Genomic DNA, 21,285 nt, shown 5'->3' with positions numbered 1-21,285 from the left:
CATGTCTTGTGTGCTAGTTCTTTACAGCCAAATTTCTTGTTTTTTCTAAAGCCTGTCCAGCAATTATCTCCATTTATGCTATTATAACGATGACAGGTGTCACTTGCATCAAATCTCCATTTTTTGTAAATGAAGGCAGTTTACACAGTTTGCCATTTGCCATATTCTTTTCTTGTCTCTTTGTTTTTCAGAATTCTGTTAGACCAATAACCTAAATTTACGCTACTATAGCCATTGTTCCATGGCGTGGAATGCGTACAGGCAACCGAGTGTGTGCCGCCGCATCCGTGGCCAAGTGTCTGTTGCTAGGCGACGTTGTGCGCACAGCCCTCTTCTCCTCCATGCAACCGTGTGAGTGCACCCACGGCCGGGCTGGAGCAGTGGGGGAGCTTTGCGTCGACACGGGGCTGCATTGTTCTCGCCGTCACTCGTTACGTCGAGCTCCGCGGGATGGCGGTACTTGCCCATGCTAAGCACCACTGTGAAACACATGACAGTTTCACATTATAAACTCTACCTCACCGAACGCAAAGTATTGTGTCGAGTTCAATGTGAGTGCGATTTATAACATATCTCTGTTGACGCCATTGTTTAGAATCGGATTGGAACGGAGCAGATGACGCACGCCGGTGGGTGTTTTTTCCCCCGGCATGCGGGCGCAATGGCCCAAGCCGCGCCGTGTCCGTGGCGCATCGGCCATGTCTGTGGCCGTTTCCAGTGTTGCCAAGCAAAGAAATTGACCGCTAAACTTTTCAACGAATGCCACCTATAACAATTAGTGGAACTCTGCAAAATCTGCATTCTGGAAATGCAGGGCATTACACGGTTCACCATTTTCTGTAATTTTTATATTTTTCTTGTTTGTTTGTTTTTTAATCATTTCAGAATTTCTTCCAACCATTTATTTCATTTATGCTAATATAGCGATTACAGGCCGTACTTCTGCAAAATATGCATTATTGTAGAAATGCAGGGCGTTATGCAGTTTGCCATTTTCCGTATTAGGAGATCATCCTCCGCTCCTTTACCATGTGGGGACCAGGGTTCCGGCCGCAAGGCTAGCTCGGCTGAACTCCGCCACGGACCGCCGGCCGGCGTGCGGCAGAGAGCAGCAAGGAACACACAAACACAACGAAACGGCCAAACACTCGTTTATTGGCGTGCCACCAATAACGTAGCCGACTCTCACTCGTCCCGACCCAGCCGTCCGGCGAGGATCAGGAGGCAGGCGCAAGGGGGTAGACAAAGGAAGGTGGGAAAGCCGGATCTCCGGTACTCACGTCTCTCCTAGTTGACCGCTGGAACCCAAGAGAGAGAGAGAGAAAAGACTTTATTGACTAATAACGGTCCGGTGGCGCCGATGGCATCATCCGGGCCAGCCCTAGGAGCTTCAGGTCAGGCGTCCGGCGCTCGGCCCCAAGGGGCTCGCGCCGCCTACCCGCTGCCTCTCCAGGGCCTCCCGGACGCACTGGACGACTAATTTCTGGGTGTTGTAGTCTGACGAGGTGATAGCTCTTCGCACTGTCACTGGTAGCTGTCGGATGCTTGAGGGTGCGGGGTCTTGGGGTGTGCACTGTAGTATGTGGGCCAGCGTGCCGCGAGTGGCGCAGCAGACGGTACACGCGGATGTCTCGTAGATTGCGGGGGCTATGTGGCGGCCCAGTACTGGTGTGAGCACAGAGTCTGTCTGTATTTGGCGATAGAGGGTGAGGTTGGGGTGTGGGGCCGGGAACCGTCTCCTGGTGTCTCGGTACCACCGTAGTATGGTGCCATAGTCTTCTAGTGGTGTAGGTAGCAAGTAGGGCGCATCTTCATGTAATCTCCGTCCGGGATTCAGGGGCATGGGGGGAGACCTCGCCTGGAGGGCCGCCCGACTGGTGAGTTCGCGAGTGGCCCGGTCCGCAGTGATGTTGCGGTTGCGGGCGCGGTCTACCCCGGGGGCCTGCTCCTCGTGTGCAGGGAACCATTGCAGTCTCAAGGGTCGGATGGTAGAGCCTGGAGCGTTGCTGAGAATTCGTGCCGCGATTGCCGCCACAGCGTTGGTACCGTAGTTGCGTATGGCCGATTTTGAGTCACTGAGGATGACTGCGCAGCCGGGGTCGGTTGCGGCGAGGGCGATGGCGATTTCTTCTGCTTGCGCCGGTGTACTTGCTCGGAAGCTGGCCGCGGTGACTGTGACGCCCGTGGTCGCTGTCACGACCGCTGCCGCGTACTGCCCGGGTCTGGCGTGGTATGCGGCCACGTCTACGTATCGTGCACTCTCGTCGTTGGCATACAGTCTACTGAGGGCTCTAGCCCGGGCTTTCCTGCGAGCGTCGTGGATGCCCGGGTGCATGTTCTTCGGAATGGGCGCGATGTGCAGGCGACGAATGAAGACCGGGGGTAGGGGTTGTGCTTGCGGTGGGGGATCGTAGAGAGGGCGAAGTCCTGCTTTGTCGAGGATGTGGCGACCGGTGGGCGTGCTTGAGAGGCGATTTAGCTGGTTCATGCGTTGGGCTTCAGCAATCTCGGCGAGTGTGTTGTGCACACCCAGCTCAAGGAGGCGGTCCGTTCTAGTGCATCTGTACAGTCCTAGGCTCTCACGGTATGCCTGGCGGAGGGCCGCGTCTATGCGTTGGGTCTCCGCCGCCGTCCAGTTGTGGTAGGCCGCGACATATGCAACGTGGCTGACCACGAACGCTTGCACTAGCCGTAGTGCACTGGCCTCCGGCATCCCAGCGTGGCGTGTGGCGACTTTGCGGATGAGCGTCACTGCCGCAGTGACCTTGCGTAAAAGCCGTTGCACCGTGTGCGAGTTGGCGCCGTTAGCTTGTATGTGCATGCCGAGCACGCGCAGCATGTCCTTTCGTGGTATGGCGCTCCCGTCCGCCGTGTGGAGGTTGATGTTGGGCTGGGCTCCGCATCGAGTGCGGCTCGGTGCTATGACCAGCAGTTCCGATTTCGTCGGCGAGCACCTAAGTCCCGTTCCGTCGAGACTGCATTCTACTGCTTGCACCGCCTGTTGTAGAGCTTCCTCGATCTGACCGTCGCTTCCGTGGACGGCCCATATGGTGATGTCATCGGCGTAGAGGTTGTAGTTAACGCTTGGGATTCTGTCGAGGGCCGCAGCGACTCTCATCATTACCAGGTTAAAGAGGAGGGGGGATATGACTGAGCCTTGCGGTGTGCCTGTGCTGCCTTGCCTCTTAGTCGGGAGTTCTAGGTCCCCCGCGTGGATGGTGACCGTTCGATCCGACAGGAAGGCTTTAACGTACGCGAAGGTCCTTTCTCCCATGTTGAGTGCCGAGATCTGTTCCAAGATGGACGCGTGCTTCACGTTGTCAAACGCTCCCTGCAGATCTAGTCCTAGGATGGCCTTGGTATCGCTGGTTCGCCTGTCGTAGATGGCCCCTTTGAGGAGGAGCATGGCATCCTGCGTGCAGAGGCCCTGGCGGAATCCGGTCATGGTGTGGGGATACCTGTGATTCATTTCTAGGTAGTGGTTCCAACGATTAAGGAGCACGTGTTCAAGGCACTTGCCAACGCACGAAGTGAGTGAGATCGGCCTGAGGTTGCCAATATGGGGCGGTTTGCCTGGCTTGGGTATCAGGATGGTCTTGGAGTCTCTCCAGCTCTGGGGTAGGTGGCCCGTACGCCAGCAGTGGTTGAAGTAGCGGGTGAGTCTCTCTAGGGATGTGTCAGGGAGGTTGCGTAGCTCTTTGTTGGTGATGCCGTCTGGGCCCGCCGCCGAGGTGGCATTGAGGTTCTGGAGCACGTTCTGCACTTCCCAGAGTTCTATGTCCCGGTCGAGGTCAGGGTTGGCGGCTCCGCCATATAGTGGAAGCTTTGCAGATGGGGTGGTGGGGAGATATTTCTCTTGCAGGTAGCGGATCGTGTCTTGGGAGCCGTTCTCTCGCGTCGCCCGATGTATCGTACGCTCGAGATGAGTACGCTGGGTGGTCTTGGACTTCGCTGGGTCTAGCAGGTATCGGAGCAGATGCCATGTGCGTCCGACATGTAGTTGGCCCCCGGCTTGTTGGCACACTGCGTGCCACTGTTGGCGGCAGAGAGTTGCGCAGTATTTTTCGATTTCCCTGTTGAGTTGGGCAATTTTCTTGCGTAGGTTTCGGCTGCTTCGGTACCGCTTCCACCTGCGTTGCAGGGACTGTCGAGCTTCGAGCATGTGGGCTAGGTGACTGTCTACACTGTCCACCTGTTCGGGGACTTCGACGGCCCGCGTGGTGCGCTTCTTGACTCGTTGGAGTGTCTGTGTCCACTCCGTTATGGCCTGGATGTTGTCTCTGCCGTCGAGGGTGTCAAGCTGTTCGAGTTCGTGCCGAAAAGCGTCCCAGTCCGTGAGATGTTGCGTGCGGCGTTTGGCCGACAGGACCACTTGACTCGTCGGGACGAGGACCTCGAGGATGTAGTGGTCACTCCCGAGGGAGTGGCCCGTATGGCTCCATTGGGCTGCGGCGCAGTGCGGGGCCGGGCGGTGGAAGGTGAGGTCGGGATTGGTGTCCCGTTGCACCGAGGTGCCGATGCGGGTGTGGAACGTTGTGTCATTGAGGAGCAAGAAGCCGGTGTCGGCTGCCTCGTCATGCAGTGACCGTCCTTTAGCTGTCGTTCGGGGGTAGTCCCATGCTTGATGTGGGGCGTTGAAGTCACCTCCGACGAGCACTGTGTTGCTTCCAGCTAGTTGGATCAGTCTTCGAAAGAAGTGGCGGAATCTCTGTCTGTAGTGTCTCGGATTGCTATATGCAGTGACTACGAAGATACTTTCTTTGCTCTTACGTCTGCCTAGCACGATTTCCGCTACGCCGTATTCTATGGGGCTGGCAGCGATGGGTGGGTGCTCGATGCATGTAATGCCTTTCTTGACTAGGATGCTTACGCCTTGAGCTGTTCCCGCACCTTCACCCCGGGCGCTGGGGGGAATGGCGTAGGAATGGTACCCAGGCATCGTCAGGATTTGCTCGCTGTGTGTTTCCTGAAGTAAGAGGACGTCCGGTGTGGACTCGGGATCGAGTTGCCGGATGTGTTGTTGTAGCGTATTTCTTTTGAAGTGGAGTCCGTTTGCGTTCCATTGCCAGATTCTAAGAGGACGGTGTCGGTTCGAGGGCGGTGTCATGGTTGGGCCGTTGGGTATTGGGGTGGTGATGAGGACGACGTGGCGGGTGCCAGCTGTAGGTGCGCTTGAATTTGAAGTATCATGGTTTGGATGTTTTGCATGGTGCTCACGAGTTGTTGTCCGTTACTTTCTAGGGTCCCTAGACGTGTGTATATAGACTTGATTTCTGTCTCGACCCGGTCCTGTCGGTCCCGCTGATGGTCGAGGCGGGTGAGTATACGTCGCTCTTTCGAGTTCTCCAGCGCCCGGCGCTTTGGGCCAGGTTCCACGCCGCTGCCCACTCTCGAGCCTCTGTCCACCATTGGGCGGGCCTCTGCGAGCTCCATAGTGTCAGTGTCCATTTCGGGGGGCGTGCTTACTGTCGATGACTGCGCACTGTGTACACTTGTGGTAGTTTGTGCCGGGCTTTCACCGGGCTGGTGCAGGGCTAGCAGCTGTTCAAGTTTGGCATTGATCGCATTGATTGTGGCGTTTTGGGCGGCGATCTTGGCGTCTTGTTCTGCTATGTGTCGGCGAAGCTGTGCATTCTCGTGGCGGAGTTGGGTCGTTTCAGCGTTGCTGCTCAGTTGTCTTGGTGTTTCGTGCTTCGAAAGAGGGCGTCGGGATAGGCTGATCGGACGCACCACGTCCGCCCAGCTGACGGTCCCTCCGGTGGCGCCGGTGATCCCTCCGGCCCGCTGTCTCGATGCGGAGCGCCGCGCTTCTCCACCTTTGCCGCTGGTACTCGCTGAACGCTCTCTGGCGGTCTGGCGCATGCGCGATCGGCTCCTGCGTGTCCCGGGTGCCATGCGCTCTCCTCCGACCGGCGGCGTCTGCTGCTGTTCCAGCTGCGGCAGCTGCGGGAATTCTTCTGAGTTGGCCGCATATTGTTGGTGGCGTTGCTCCTGCTCTGCGAGCTGGCGTTCCCAGCGCCGTCGCGTCACGACAATGGGGACTTTGTACCTGTTCGTGCAGCCGGCTGTCCCCGTGGGGTGGCTGCCGCCGCACAACTTGCAATGGGGTGTGCACTGCTTTTCGTGGCCTTGCCCGGGGTTTGGGGTCCCGCAGGCGAAACACACAATCTTGTGCGGTTGTGGGCAGACGTCCGCTCGGTGTCCGATGTGGCCGCAGCGGCGGCAAACGTCATAGTGCTGGCGATACAGACTGCAGCGTAGGAGTATGGAACCATACTTGACAAAGTTAGGAACCTTGGTACCCGCGAAAAGCACCACCACTGTCGTTGTACTGCCAATGCGATGAGCCTCCAAAGCCATGGGATTTGCACTGTTGACAACATTTTCTTGTATCTCGAGGGGGGAGTCTTCCGCGGCGATGCCTCGGATTACTCCCTTGACGGTGCCGTGCGGTGCCGCTCGATACGCGTGCGCCTCGTGTTGTTGGCCTCCGACGTGCAGGGATCGAATCCGAGCATACTGCCTGGCTCTTTCCTCATTGGGGGTACTGACCACGATAATGTTTTGAGCTGGGTTGGTACATATGGTGTCGTCTCGCGCCGTCTCTCTTGGTGTTTGTGCTGCTGCTAGGACGGCGGACATGATAATATTCGCTTCAACTCTGGCGACGTTAAGGCCTCCTCTTGGGCGGATGATAATCTTGGTATCGGACTTCGGTAGCACGTTGGGCATGCGGGCTGCTTTAGTAAGACGGGCGGAGACGCGTTGGGCGAAGTTAGGGTTCCGGTCGGGGCGGTTGGACTGCCGCGGTTTGGAGAAGCCAGAGGCCGGTGGTGTTAGTAGATGCTGGCTTACTTGCTTTCCTGATATTTTCCATCCGTCGGTGTCTAGTGGTGAAAGGTCTTCGCCCTCTACGGCGACGACACCGCGGCCGTGCAGGCGAAACGTGTCTCGGTGCGGCGGGGCTTGCGACGTGGTCGAGTCCGTGCCGGGAGCCGGCATGCTGAGATCCATGGCCTCGGCGGCTCCGTCCGGAATTTGAGCGTTAACTGCCGTTGGTAGGTCATGGTTGATGTCGGTGGATGAAGGCGATGCCATGGCGAAAGGAGCGAGCGAGCGCAGCGAGCGCCCGCACGGCGCGAGCTGCCGACGCGGAGCGCTAGGCCTAGCAGCCACCGCCGGCGCGCCGCTGGGGAGCCGTATTCGTGCGAAGCCTAGGCGTGGCTGAATAGGCCTAGCGGGGGCTGGGCACAAAATCGCTGATATTTCACGAAGAATCCAGTCCTCGGGGCCAAAATTGGTGTCGATCAGTTCCGGGGAACTTCACACACACGATGAGCACAAAATCACTGCGGTCAGATGTAATTAACACGGCACAATCAGTGAAATATGCGGAGCCCTTGCGGATCACGTCCGCTCAGCGTGGCGACCGCAGCGCCCTCCCCTGGAACCCAAGAGGCCCTTCCTTCGTTCCGCGCGCCGAGACCGGCCCACTGGGGCCCTGAAGAACCGGTCACGTGACAACGATCGCCGCGCCACGACACGCCAGCGGCGCGGCGCGAGCGACGCATCTGCCGAGGGGAGAGAAGGAGTCTTCCCCCCCTCGCCTCGGCAGCCGCGGCGAGGAATGGGGAACGCGCCAGGACTCTGGGTTTCCCACATCCCTCCCCCCTTTGACCGAAGCCCCTCGGACCCGAGGGTTCTGGCCGGCGGCGGTCTCACCGCTTGTTGCGCTGCATCGTCCACTCCTCGGGGTTCAAGCAGTCCAACGCCGCACCTGCGCAACTGCGCTTCAGTCCACATTGCACCGCACGTCGCCGCCACATAGCACACATAGTTCGCCACAATCCGCCGATTGACCCGCTTCGTCCGTCTGCACTCAAAGCCGGCCGCGTGCGCTGTCCGCCGGCCCATGGTCCGCAGGCCCCGCCGGCGAAGTAGGCTGGGCCGTATGAAGACAGGGCCCGGGCAGCAGGCTGCTCCCAGGCGGCCACCAGCCGCAGCGGTTCGACCCGCGCCGACGGTGCGTTTGGTTGCCGCACCGCCGGCGGCTTCCACCGCTTGCGGGGGTCAGCGGTGACGACCCCTGACGACTGGACCCGGGCAGGAGGCCGTGTTGTGGTGCTGCCACTCAGGTGGCTGGCTAGCCAAGCGCCGGCGATGGCTGCCGCTCGGCACACCTCCGGCGGGTGCCTCCGTCAAGAGAGGGCGGGGCGCGATCAGCTGACCGCAGGAGCCGGCCCGCCGCGCGGCTCGCTCGCTGTACGGGCGGCAGGGTGCTGTTTCGGCGTAAACAGCCGCTCGGCTCTCGTTCCCCCAGGATAGCGGCTGGCTGGCTCGCAGCAGTCCAGGCGTGCTGGCGTCGTGGACCCTGGGCGTGCGGGCTTGAACCCTCAGGAGATGGTGGCCCACCCGGTCAGCGGACTCGCCGATTGCGGGTGTTGTAGCGGTGCGTCGGGAGTCTTCCCTCCGCGCCTCCCTCGAGCTCGCGGTCTCGCACGCCCGAGGTTGGAGCGTCGGCAGTAGCTTCCCTCCGAAAGTACTGCTTCAGCTCGCCCACGTGGATGGGGCCGCTGATTCGACCCGAAATCGGGTCTCTCAGCTTGTAGTTAAGCCGCGAGAACTTCTCGGCGACCACGAACGGTCCGACCCATCGGGGTGCGATACCGGCCGCGAACCCCGCGCTAGCGTCGCTTAGCGCGTGGTTCCGTTTCAAGACAGTGTCGCCCACCTGGTACGCCACGTCTCAATGAGCTCGGTCATAGGCCGCCTTCTGGTCGACCCTGGCCTTACCGCGACTGCGGTTTGCCTCCTTGATGGCGTCCGCCAACCGCTCGCGCAAGCGCCGTGCGTAAGCCGTGTCTGCTGCTTTCGCGGGGACTCCGTTCGGCCTTCGGGCCAGAACCGTATCCGTCGGCGTGTTCAGCTCTCTGCCGAACATCAGGAACGCTGGCGTGAAACCCGTACAGCGATTCACGCTTGTGTGCAGAGCGAAGGAGATTGAGCTCAAGTGCTCGTCCCAGTCTTTTTGCCGTCTGGCATATGCTCCGAGCAGTGGCTTCACGTCACGATTGCGGCGCTCCGTCACGTTCGACTGGGGATGATAGCACGATGTTGTTTGCTGCCTGACACCCATGGCCGCACACGCTTCACGAAACAGTCTTGATGTGAAATACGTGGCGTTGTCGGTAATCAGCCGCTCCGGGAATCCGTAGCGACAGAACACTTCGGACAGCTTTTGCAGGATCTCCTGTGCTGTCGCTTTGCGCAGCGGATAGAGTTCAGCGATCCCACTGAAGTGGCATGTCACCACGAGTACAAACTTGTACACTCTCTTGCTGCGCGGCAGCGGGCCCATCAGATCGCACGCCAGGATCTCCCAAGGCTTTGTGCTCACGATAGGCTGTAGCAAGCCCGGCGCCTTACCGCCTCGCGGTTTGCGCTCTTGGCAGACGTGGCATGTGCGTACGTAACTACATACTTGTGCCTTCATGCCGGGCCAGGTAGCCCGGTATCACTACCCCTTTGTTGGGGTGTTGTGTGCGCGTTTCTAGCAAAAGTGCGGCTCGTTCCTTTCGCGCGACGGTGGCGAACGTTTCAAGGAACTCACTCTTGAAGAGAGTCCAGTCAGTCAAAGAGCTTTCATGGTTCTCGAACCAAGTTCGAGCTGCATCCTCCAAATAGAAGAAGACATGCCGAAACGTTTCTTCGTCATCCCACCTGTTAAAGATCCGAACACGCCCCACTTTCTCCAACCAGTCCTCAGGATCTTCCGTGGGTGATCCATGAAATGATGGTGGTTCCCGGGGTTGCTGCAGAACTACAGGATGGCTCGTGGTCATCGTGGATGCGTTGTCCATGGCAACGGCCAGATGTCACGTTGCCAAAGACGACGCAGTTGTCTTCAAGAAAAACAAGTTTATTGGAGCGAACTTGGGCTCCCCTAACAACTCAAAAAATACAAGGCGGCGATGCAGCAATCAACAAAGTGACGTGCGTAAACTGGTGTTTTGGCGATTCGAATGCCATGGCGTCTGCTCTGCAGGCTTTTATCTTTCGCCGCGAGTGTTTCTGGAACCGTCGCTTTACATCCAGAACATTCCCCACCAAGCACCCCCACCAAGCACATTGTTCTCACCTTTGGCACAACGGTTATCCCGGAGACCGTAGAAGCTGGCTACGTGAAAATCTGAGTCACACCTTACATCCCCAACCCGCGCTGGTGCTATACATGTCAGAAATTTGGCCATGGATCACAGAGTTGCAGGGGCAAGTGAACATGTGCAAAATGCAGCAAAACTGACCATGTGTCTGAAAGCTGCGCTGCCCCACCACACTGTGTCAACTGCAGCGGTGACCATGCTGCATACTCACGCTCATGCCAGCAATGGAAAAAAGAAAAAGAAATCATTGCGTTGAAAGTAAAAGAAAACATCTCTTACTCTGAAGCACGCAGGCGTCTTGCTATCACGCATAAGATAGCATACGCCGACGTGGCGCGTCAGGGGGCGGCGCCACGTGCGGCAACTGTCCAATCAGGGACCTTGTTGAGAGGACCTGAAGAAACATCTTCAGCCCCCCAGGTGCAAACAGCGACACCCGCTGCACCTCAAGGAAATGGTGGCCCGAAAACGGCCAATGTGTCAGCTGCAGCCTCGCGGTCTTCACAGCTGACTAACACCACTGAGACGGTCGTAACCTCACAGGAGAACCGGAGGCCAGCCAAGGCCCAAGGTCTCAAACAGTCAACAAAGAAGCCTTCTTTGGAGGCTATGGACACAAGTGAGCCATCCTCTACGTCAATCACGCCGAAGGGTCGCCACAAACCGCTGGAGCGTACGAACTCCCAGGAACTGATCAAAAAAGCAGAGCTCCCTAAGGTGTCTCCTACTGGAAAAGGCTCTGGCAGCTAACAAGCTGAGCCTGTCTTTAGTAACAAGCGTCTCAATACTAGCAATGGCTTTTTGTAGTGTACTGTAGTGGAACTGCAGAGGGGGCTTCTGAAAAACTTGGATGATGTTAAAGAGCTGCTCTGGGAGCATGCACCTTTGGCAGTGTGTCTCCAAGAACCTTAAGCAGCACACACACAGACTTTACCCCAGTACATCACATGCAGAAAGGACAGGCAAAACACCAACCAACCATCGGGTGGTGTGGCTATTATCCTTCAAAGGTCAACCTCAGCTAAGGAAGTTAAACTCAGGACTGATCTAGAGGCTGTAGCTGTGAGAGTTATATGGTTGTAGCGACTAATAACAATTTGCTTCATTTACATTCCCCCAGACAAGCGACTACAGAAATCTGAATTTGAAAATCTAATGGACCAGCTCCCAGAGCCGTACATAATAGCAGGAGACTACAATGCCCATCATCCTCTCTGGGGCTGTGAAAACTACGATTCAAGAGGGCGAATGATAGAAAAATTACTAGTCTCCACTGGAGCTTGCATATTGAACAAAAAGAAGCCCACATACTTTAGTCCCACGCACAAAACATCCTCATCAGTTGACTTAGCTCTCTGCACTGCTACTCTCTTCCCACTATTGGACTGGCACGTCCTGGATGACCCTTATGGAAGCGACCACTTTCCAATTGTGCTAAAAGAAAAGGTAGTGTCGACACATGGGCAGAACAGTGTAACACGATGGAGGATGGGGTCTGCTGACTGGAAAAAGTTTCGACAGCTCACCTGTCTTCCACGTGACTATCTAGATTCGCTGGACATCGACAGTGCACTTTCCTTTATCGAAAAGCACATACTTGAAGCCACTAGTGAATGTATCCCACAAAGTTCTGGTAACCCAAAAAGAAAGCCGATTCCTTGGTGGAATGAGGACTGCCAAAGTGCTAAGAAAAAACAAAATGCAGCATGGCGCCTTTTCCGTAACTCTCCCACGACTGAAAACTACATAAACTCCAAACGCATCAAATCCCAGTCGAGAAGAGTGAGACGGATAGCAAAAAGTGAGAGTTGGGAGAAGTACATAGAGGGCATTAACTCTTACACCGACCAAAATAAAGTATGGAATAGGATATGCAAACTGCAAGGGCAGCAGACTTGCTCCCGCCCTCTAGTTGATAATGCTGGTGGCACTTCGGAAAATCAGGCGGATGCACTGGGAGCATACTTTGAATCGGTTTCAAGTGCAGCGCACTACTCAGCCAAGTTTCTTAGATTGAAACGTAGGGAACAAAAACTGCAACTTCATCGTAAATCACCTCCAAGTGAGGCATATAATGCTGAGTTTTCTATTGCTGAGTTCGAAGCTTGCCTAAACACACTTGGTAAAGCAGCACCTGAACCTGATAATATTCACTATGAAATGATCAAGAACTTGCACCCAGAAACTCAACTTGCATTACTATCACTTTTTTATAAGATCTGGAACAATAGATACATCCCTCCAAGGCTGAAAGAGGCCATTGTTGTTCCAGTATTGAAGAAGGGAAGGACCCAGCTGTTGCCTCGAGCTACAGACCTATTGTGAGATACTTCTCCTGTCGTTGCAGGTTTTTGAATTAACCCAGAAGAAGCACTTCGATATTTTGTTCGTTCAACTGTTTATTCACACTTCTCGTTGGAGCCAATTCGAGCAGTCGCCGGAGCGATGCTCGTCCGTGGGCCCCTCGGAGTCGTTCTCCTGCTTTCCGCTTTCGCGGTCACCAAGAGCCGGGCCGCTCCCTCGCTTCCCCGAATTCCGCGAGCGGCCCCTCCCTCCAGTCGTGGTGTCCCGTTACTGCCAGAGGCGCCTCTTAATGGCTTTTCCTTTCCTGCGCCCGGCCGTTCTGTCGTCCCTCTGTGGTCTCTCTCCACGACTGGACGGAAGGTCCGCGCACAGTTCTAACACTCCCCCCCGCAATGAGACAGGGCTCATTCTACGTTATGTTGTTTCCAATGGGAACAGGAGCTGAACCGGTCGCTTTACTGTTTTTCCCTGCGGCACCCTGACCTCGCAAGAGCGGATTTTGCCGTCTCGGCCGGGAAACACTGCTGTCACGATGCCGGTCTTCCAGAGCAGCCGCGGGCGGTCCTCCCGTATTAACACCACGTCGCCGACCCCAGGGACCCCTCCTTTCGTTTTCTTCGAGGCGTAGGCCGAACGAAGCTGCCCCATGTACTCTTTTCGCCACACATTCCAGAACAGATGCAGGATCTGCTTTCGTTTTTGCCAGAGCAGTCGGAGCGAGGTCGCAGAGCTTTCCACGAATTTTTCCTCGTGCAGTGGCAGTGTGGTTAGGCGTCTTCCGGCCAAGAAGCAGGCTGGTGTGAGGGGGGCACCATCGTTAGGGTCGTCGTAAGTGTAAGTGAGGGGCCTAGAATTTATGACTGCTTCGACCTCGGCGAGCACCGTTGACAGCTCGACAAAGCCAAGGGTCTGCCGGCCGATGGTCTTCTTTAGGGCCAATTTTACACTTCGAACCATTCTCTCATAGAACCCTCCCCACCACGGCGCTCGTTCAGCAATAAACTTCCACTCAATGCCCGAGTTGGAGAAGTAGCTCTGGGAATCGGGGTGCCGCAGGGCCTTCCAAAGATTGCCCATGTCTTTAGAGGCGCGTTTGAAAGTCAAGGCATTGTCCGAGTAAACTACTCGGCATAACCCCCTGCGTGACACAAAGCGACGAAAGGCATGGATGAAAGTTCCTGTGCTCATGTCCGTAACGAGTTCCAAATGCACTGCACGCGTCATGGCACAGGTAAACAACACTATATACACTTTCACCATCTTGTCCTTCTCGTTCACAAAAAGGGGGCCGGCAAAGTCAATGCCGACAACCTCAAAGGGCTCTGCTTTGGTGGTCCGTTCGGGGGGAAGGAGTCCGGTGTCTGCCTCGATGTGGGAAGCACTGTACCGCCGGCACACCGCACAAGATCGCACCACACTTTTCACGAGTTGGCGTCCACGCACAATCCAGTATCGTTCGCGCAGCTGCACGAGTGTGTCTCTGGCGCCCGCGTGTAGGAGTTGCAAATGTGCTCGATTTACCAGCAGGACTGTGTATCGGTGCTCCTTGGGCATCACGATCGGGTGGCGCTCATCCCTCGTCTTGTTCGCAAAGCAGAGTCGGCCGCGTATTCTGAGCAGGCCCTTTTCGTCTGTAAACAAGTTAAAGTCCTTCAACGAAGAGTCGTTTGAAAGCTTCATACGCTGTGTCGTGCGGCGTATTTCGTCCGAAAAGGCCGTTTGTTGAGCTTTCTTCAGCCAGTACTCTTCGGCTCGTTCAATCTCGGCTGCCGTCAATGGACCGGACGTCTTTTCCTTGCTTCGCAGGTTATGCAGAAAACGCATAACCCAACCCGTCACGCGATTCACCTTTGTCGCCGAACTGAAACGCGTCAACTTCAGGAGATCGGGTTGTTCCTCGCAAGTCGTTGTCGCTACATTCACTTCCCTTTTCGTTTCCAACTCTTCAGGCGTGAAACCAGACGGACGCTCCTCGGACGGCCATACTTCCTCCTGTTGTCTTATCCATGATGGACCGTGCCACCACATGTCGCTCGATTTTAGGCTAGCCGCGGTCAAGCCCCTCGTCATGAGGTCGGCGGGATTAGTTTTGCCTGTGCAATGCCTCCACTGTGCGACGTCCGTGTTTTGTTGGATCTCTGCAACCCGGTTCTTTACGAACTCCTTCCACCTTGTCGCGTCACCTCGGATCCAGTGAAGGGTGATCATCGAGTCCGTCCACAAGTGGACGCTGTCGATATGAAGCTTGAGGCTTGGCCCGATGAATTGGCAAAGTCGAGATGCCATCAAGGCTCCCATCAGCTCCAGCCTTGCCAATGTGATGGGCTTCACTGGTGCCACGCGGCATTTGGCCATGATCAGGGAGCAGGTTCGTTCTCCTGTGCTGCTCTCTGTGCACAGGTATGCAGCCGCACCGTACGCCTTCTGGCTGGCGTCGCAAAACACGTGTAGTGTGCGGTGCACAGGGTTCCCTCCGATATTTCCCTCGTACGTTCGGGGAATGCTCATCTCACTGAGCAAAGGTAGCTCCTGGCACCACTTCGTCCATTCGATCAGTAGATGGTCGGGTAAGGGATCATCCCAGGCGATGTTTGCCTTCCAAATTTCCTGGAAGAGTGTTTTTGCCCTCACTGTGAAAGCTGACAGGAAACCAAGTGGGTCGTACAGCCGAGCGCTTGTCTGTAGGACGAAGCGCTTCGTGTTTCTTTGCTCCGCAGAAAATTTGATGACAGGATCTGGAGCAAAGGTTAGGAGGTCTTCGTTAGGTAACCACGTAAGGCCGAGAACCTTTAGCAGGTTGGCGGGTTGACCAAGAGGTACTTCGTTGAGGCTGTCCTGCGCGAAAAGTTCTCTCATTTGGCTACTGTTAGACCCCCACTTGTGCAGGCGCATCGATGCTGCAGCGAAAATGCGGTTAACCTCGCCGTACACCTTTACCGCTTCCTCTTCGCTGGAGGCGCCGCACAGCACGTCATCGACGTAGATGCAGTTTTTCAGCATCTTCGCTGTTTCTGGGTATTGCTGCTCCATTTTCTCAAGGTGGCACTGCAGCGTTGCCGCCAAAAGGAAAGGGCTTGACGTTGTCCCGAACGGCACTCGAGTCATCCTGTATGCAGCGATTTCCGGCAAGGGCTTGTCATTTTTGGGCTTACGAGCAAACCACAAAAATCTAAGCGCATCGCGGTCTTCAGGGGCGACACTTATCTGCAGAAACGCCTTTTCCGCATCAGCGACGAGTGCGACTGGGTGGCTTCGGAAATTTAGTAGCAGGCGCACGAGGTCTGGATTTAGATTTGGCCCACTGTCCAAGTTGTCGTTCAGCGAGTTTGCGTCCGTACTGTGCGATGACGCGTCGAACACGATTCTGAGCTTGGTTGTCGTGCTGTTGTCTCGCAGAACAGGTTGGTGCGGCATGTAATAGGTACGCTGATTGCCGTTGTGTGGATCAGTGGGCGCTTCCTCTGCTACGCCATCGTCAATCAGTCGCCGCATCTCGGTGTCGTATCTTTCCATGAGTTCCGGGGCCCTGTTGAGCCTTTTTGTCAGGGAACGAAATCGTTTCTCTGCCACTGCGCGGTTGTCTGCCAACTTTACGTTATTCTTCCACGGCAGCTTCACCTGGTAGCGGCCGTTAACTGTCTCGATGTTGTTCTTGAATTCGTCCTTAACCTGACAGTTCGAGGGGTTTTGTGTTGTTTCCGACACTCCGACGCCCTCTAGCTCCCAAAACTGCCTCAAAATTGGCGCTGTTTCTTGGTCGGCTACTGTCGTACGTAGGACGATCGCGTGGGCACAGTTAACCAGCTGACATGTTGTCGAAGTCTGACCCTGAACTGCCCAACCGAATCTTGTCTCCACTGCCATGAGTTTGTTTTTCAGCTTTCTTACAGAGCCCGTAATGCACTCCCAATAATAATCAGAGCCAACAAGGATTCCGGTGCTCGCGTTCGTTAGTACTGTGGTGTCGTCACCGAGTGGGCAGCGAAGTTCTTCTAGCGACTTGCGAATTTCGTCGTCAGGGCAGGGAATTTGTTGCTCGCAGATTGAGGGTGTTTCCAGCGCCTCAATCACCCGTTCCGTGTTTGCATTATGCCTGCTGATGAGGCGAACCTCAACCACCCGGAATGTTCGTGCGTCGCTCTGCCCTCCAAACACTCCAATCGAGAGTTTCTCCGTGTGGAGCGGCCGACAGCCGAGTCTCTTAGACAGCTCCTCCGTAATAAACGATCGTTGGCTGCCGCTGTCGAAAAGGATTCTTGTGATACTCTTTGTGCTCTGTCCACTGCTCCACGCTGTCACAGTCGGCATGAGTACGGAGGGGCGATCGGTTGTGTTCTCGGATGCATGCAGAGAGATGGGAGCGTTAAACCCCTCCTTCACCTTCGTTTCTTCGCCATGCGCATGCATTTTTCTCAAGAACTCCGGGTCGCACATCGTCGTTGCGTGTCGTCGTTTGCAAGCTTTGCATTCGATGCTTGCCCTACAACGCTTTGCAAGGTGTCCGCGCTTGGTGCAGCGGAAGCACCTGCCTTTCGATGTTAGTATGGCCTTCTTTTCCCTCAGGTCTATTTTTGCGTTGCAGTCGGGAGTGTCGTGTGCCTTCGATTGACAAAGTAAGCACTCTGTGTCGGACGACGTCCCGTGCAAGGCCGCTACCGTTGGGGTTCTAGGGGGGCCCTTGTCTGATGCCGCGTGATGCTTGCGAAAAGGAGGCGGGGGCTTACCGTGGTTGTCGTCGGGTCGGCTTTCCGCTGCCCTCTCACGGCTCTCCAGCTCTCGTCGGTAGAAGTGGAGGAGAGATCGGAGTGGAGACCCTTGAGATGATGCTGATGAGCCGGTTGATGCAGAGTCGCCGTTCGCTGATGCTGCACTGCTTGTCCCGTCACTATCCTCGGCTTGCCGGCGGTGATAATCCAAAATCATGTCCGCTGGAAGCACACGTAGCAGCACGGGGTAGAGCATTGCGCTGTACGACTCGTCCGCCACACCTAACGACTTGAGTCCTCGCATGTGCACCTGTAGCCTGTCGTAAAGACGCCGCAGGGCGGGCACATTCTTTGACGACGTCAACGGCTGCGCGTCGATGAGGCCTTGCATGTGCTCTTGTATCAACGCCGCTGGGCTGCCGAAGCGCTGCTGTAGAAGATCGACGGCGTCGCTGTAGCACTGGGCAGTCGCTGGGAGTCCTGCAATAGCAGCCGCAGCATCTCCGGTGAGCAGGGACCTCAGGTAGTGAAATCGGTCGCTTGCAGTCAAGTCCGCGTTCTTGTGCACTGATTGCTCGAATTGTTCCCAAAACGGTTGCCAATTTTTCCGCTTGCCGTCAAACCGAATGAGTTCTAATTTTGGCAGCTTCGTTTTTGGGGCTGAAGTTTTCTGCGGTTGAGGCTCGTTGCTGCTCGTACTTGGAGCCTGTGCCTGACGAGGAAGACGCTGCGTCTCGATCTTGTGCTTGAGCCTGCCCAAGGAATTGGCGATCTTGTCGGAATATTCCAGGACCTGCTCGAACTCTTCGTCAGCGTCCTCATCTGTCAGGCACCTTTCGATCGCCGCGTCCACGTCTGACAGCTTGACGCTGGCCATTTCAAGGCGCTGCAGGATTGCCTTCAATGCGTCGACGGTCGGCTCGGCGCTGGCCGCAAGGCATTCGTCGATTTCTTTAACGATGCGGGTTACCTGTGATCGGACAGCCCGTCGTTTCTTTCGTTGAATCTCCATGTCGGTGCTTGAAGTGGAGCCGATGGGGTCCGGTCGATGTGATAATCCGTTCCCGGGTTTCGGCACCAAATTGTTTTGTGAGATACTTCTCCTGTCGTTGCAGGTTTTTGAATTAACCCAGAAGAAGCACTTCGATATTTTGTTCGTTCAACTGTTTATTCACACTTCTCGTTGGAGCCAATTCGAGCAGTCGCCGGAGCGATGCTCGTCCGTGGGCCCCTCGGAGTCGTTCTCCTGCTTTCCGCTTTCGCGGTCACCAAGAGCCGGGCCGCTCCCTCGCTTCCCCGAATTCCGCGAGCGGCCCCTCCCTCCAGTCGTGGTGTCCCGTTACTGCCAGAGGCGCCTCTTAATGGCTTTTCCTTTCCTGCGCCCGGCCGTTCTGTCGTCCCTCTGTGGTCTCTCTCCACGACTGGACGGAAGGTCCGCGCACAGTTCTAACACCTATAGCTCTGACTAGCTGTTTGTGCAAAGTATTTGAAAAAATGATCAACCGAAGATTAATGCATTTTCTAGAAGCAAACAGGCTCCTGGATCCATTCCAGTGTGGCTTTCGAGAACAAAAATCCACGCTTGACTAACTTCTGCGCTTGAGTCCCAAATAAGATATGCGTTCGCGCATAAACAGTACTTTCTGTCTGTATTTTTTTACCTTTAAAAAGCCTGATACTACTTGGCGGTTTGGTATACTGAGAGATCGTTGTGCCCTTGGAATACAAGGAAATATGCTAAAAACAATTGAAAGCTACCTCTCTGATCAGACATTTCGTGTGAGAATAGGCAGTACTCTGTTTAAACCATTTACACAAGAGACGGGGGTGCCGCAGGGAGGTGTGCTGAGCTGCACACTTTTCATTGTAAAAATGAATTCCCTACACACGGTACTTCCGCCAACCATGTTTTACTCTGTGTATGTTGACGATGTGCAGATTGGCTTCAAGTCCTGCAATCTCTCCTTTTGTGAACGCCAAATTCAGCTATCAGTGAATAAGCTCTCCAAATGGGCAGATGAGAATGGCTTCAAGTTTAACCCTTCAAAAAGTGCATGTGTACTGTTCTCGAAAAAAAGGGGCATTGCCCCTGCACCAGAAATCTACTTACATGGACAACTGCTTCCTGTTAAAACCGAACATAAGTTTCTCGGATTGATCTTTGACTCAAGACTCTCGTTTACCCCCCACCTAAAGCATCTGAAACTGAAGTGTTTGAAGGCAATGAATGTGCTTAAGATACTAGCACACATGAAATGGGGCACTGACAAGAAGTGTTTACTACACCTGCACAAAAGTCTTGTTTTGTCCCGCCTATATTATGGATGTGTAGTTTACGGGACAGCCTCTAACACTGCTCTGAAAATGCTTGATCCTATCCACAATCTGGGCATCAGGTGGGCCACAGGGGCCTTCCGCACTAGTCCAGTACTGAGCCTCTATGCTGAATCAGACTGTTGGTCTTTGGAGTACCAGCGAACTTTTATTGGTACTATTACCTATGCCCTGAAGGTTGCATCACAGCCTGAGCACCCATGTGACTCCCTGATAAGAGATAACTCAAGAATGCTGCTCTTTTCAAATCGACCTTCCTTAGCTCAACCGTTTCCACTGGTGATCAATTCCATCTCCACAAAACTATCCATCTCGTTTGATGACACCCTCAAAATGACCCCAAATGAACGCATGGCACCCTGGGATACGAGCATCATATCATGCGACACCTCATTTAGACAAGTAGACAGGAAAGGCTCACTATTGGAAGTCAAACAGCACTTCGCATACCTCCAAGACAAGTACAAGGCAGCTCAGTTTTTCACTGATGCATCGAAAACCAAATTGGCTGTGGCCTGTGCAGCTAATGGACAGCATCTTTCAGTAGCAAAAACAATGCATAAAAACACAACCATATTTACAGCAGAAGCACACGGAGTATATCTGGCTGTGGACCACATTATCACAAGCAAAACACACAAGTCTGTTATCTTCACAGACTCGCTCAGCGTTGTCACGGCCCTGTCTACAGGAAAGGGCACTTAGAATCCCACATTTACTGCCCTTCTTAAAGCTCTGTACAAAGCACACCAGCTAAATTTAGAAATTATAGTGTGCTGGGTTCCTGGCCACTGTGGCATAGCTGGCAACAAGGAAGCCGACCAGGCTGCTGCCAAAGCAGCTGAAAGAACCAGTGTTGACATCACGCGAGTACCTTACCTGGATATGAAACCAGCAGTAAAACACACACTCCTTCAGCTCTGGCAGAAAGAATGGGACGGAGAAGTAAACAACAAGCTTCACTTGGTACAACCTATAATTGGCCGATCAGCTGCCAGGGAAAAAAGCAGGGCCTTTGAGGTCTGGCGATGCAGACTGCGAATAGGACGCACACATGGCACGCATTCCTACCTCCTGACTGGTGACCAGCCATCGAACTGCGCCAGATGTGGCGAGAGTCTTTCAGTCTTCCATGTTTTGGTAGAATGCTCGGGCATGGAACCGGAAAGGAAACGCTATTTCCCGGAAATGTACTGTAAGAATATGCCACGGCACATTGCAATGTTTTTATCAGATTGCCCTGTGTTCGATTTCAGCAGAGTTTTAGAGTACCTTAATGATATCGGTTTTTTAAAACAGGTTTGTTTTAGAAAGTAGCATTCTCGTCCACCTCATTACCTTGTTCATCCGTAGTGTACTGTTTACCATGGCCCTATACACCGTTAGCTCATTCCATGCCTCATCATGCTCCTCACTCATCTTTTGGATCCGGCCCTTTACACTGAAGTAATTTTATGCACTATTTGCACTCATTTCATCACCACATTTTTACCTGATCATAGCAATGGCGCTCTTGGCCTTAGATGCCCTTGCGCCAAACAACCCCACCAAAGAAGCTGCAAGATAACGGCAGAGTAGCACATGCCGCTGTGCATTCGTTGATTACACAATCACTTCCTGAGGCGCAGCAGACAAGCTCCGTGACCGAGAAGACTGCCGTTTGCACTGCACACATTAGAGAGTATGGTAACCGTCGTGCGATCTTTTGTGTCACTGCTTGTGCAACATGCTGCATGGCATTTGCTGGTAACCTCCGTGGATTTTTTCGGTGATCTTAT

The 21,285-nt window shown here is 54.8% G+C and overlaps 1 protein-coding gene across 1 annotated transcript in view; it reads left to right on the top strand.

The window, feature by feature from the left end:
- Nrx-iv (neurexin-4) overlaps positions 1–21,285 on the top strand; it is a 139,805-nt gene that overhangs the window by 114,285 nt on the left and 4,235 nt on the right. The gene's annotated exons all lie outside the window — the stretch shown is intronic.

This window comes from Haemaphysalis longicornis, unplaced genomic scaffold, assembly GCF_048455015.1.
Source record: "Haemaphysalis longicornis isolate Haplotype H1 unplaced genomic scaffold, Haemaphysalis longicornis Haplotype H1 scaffold_4, whole genome shotgun sequence".
Classification (NCBI taxonomy): domain Eukaryota; kingdom Metazoa; phylum Arthropoda; class Arachnida; order Ixodida; family Ixodidae; genus Haemaphysalis; species Haemaphysalis longicornis.
This window is presented reverse-complemented; position numbering and strand designations above follow the sequence as displayed.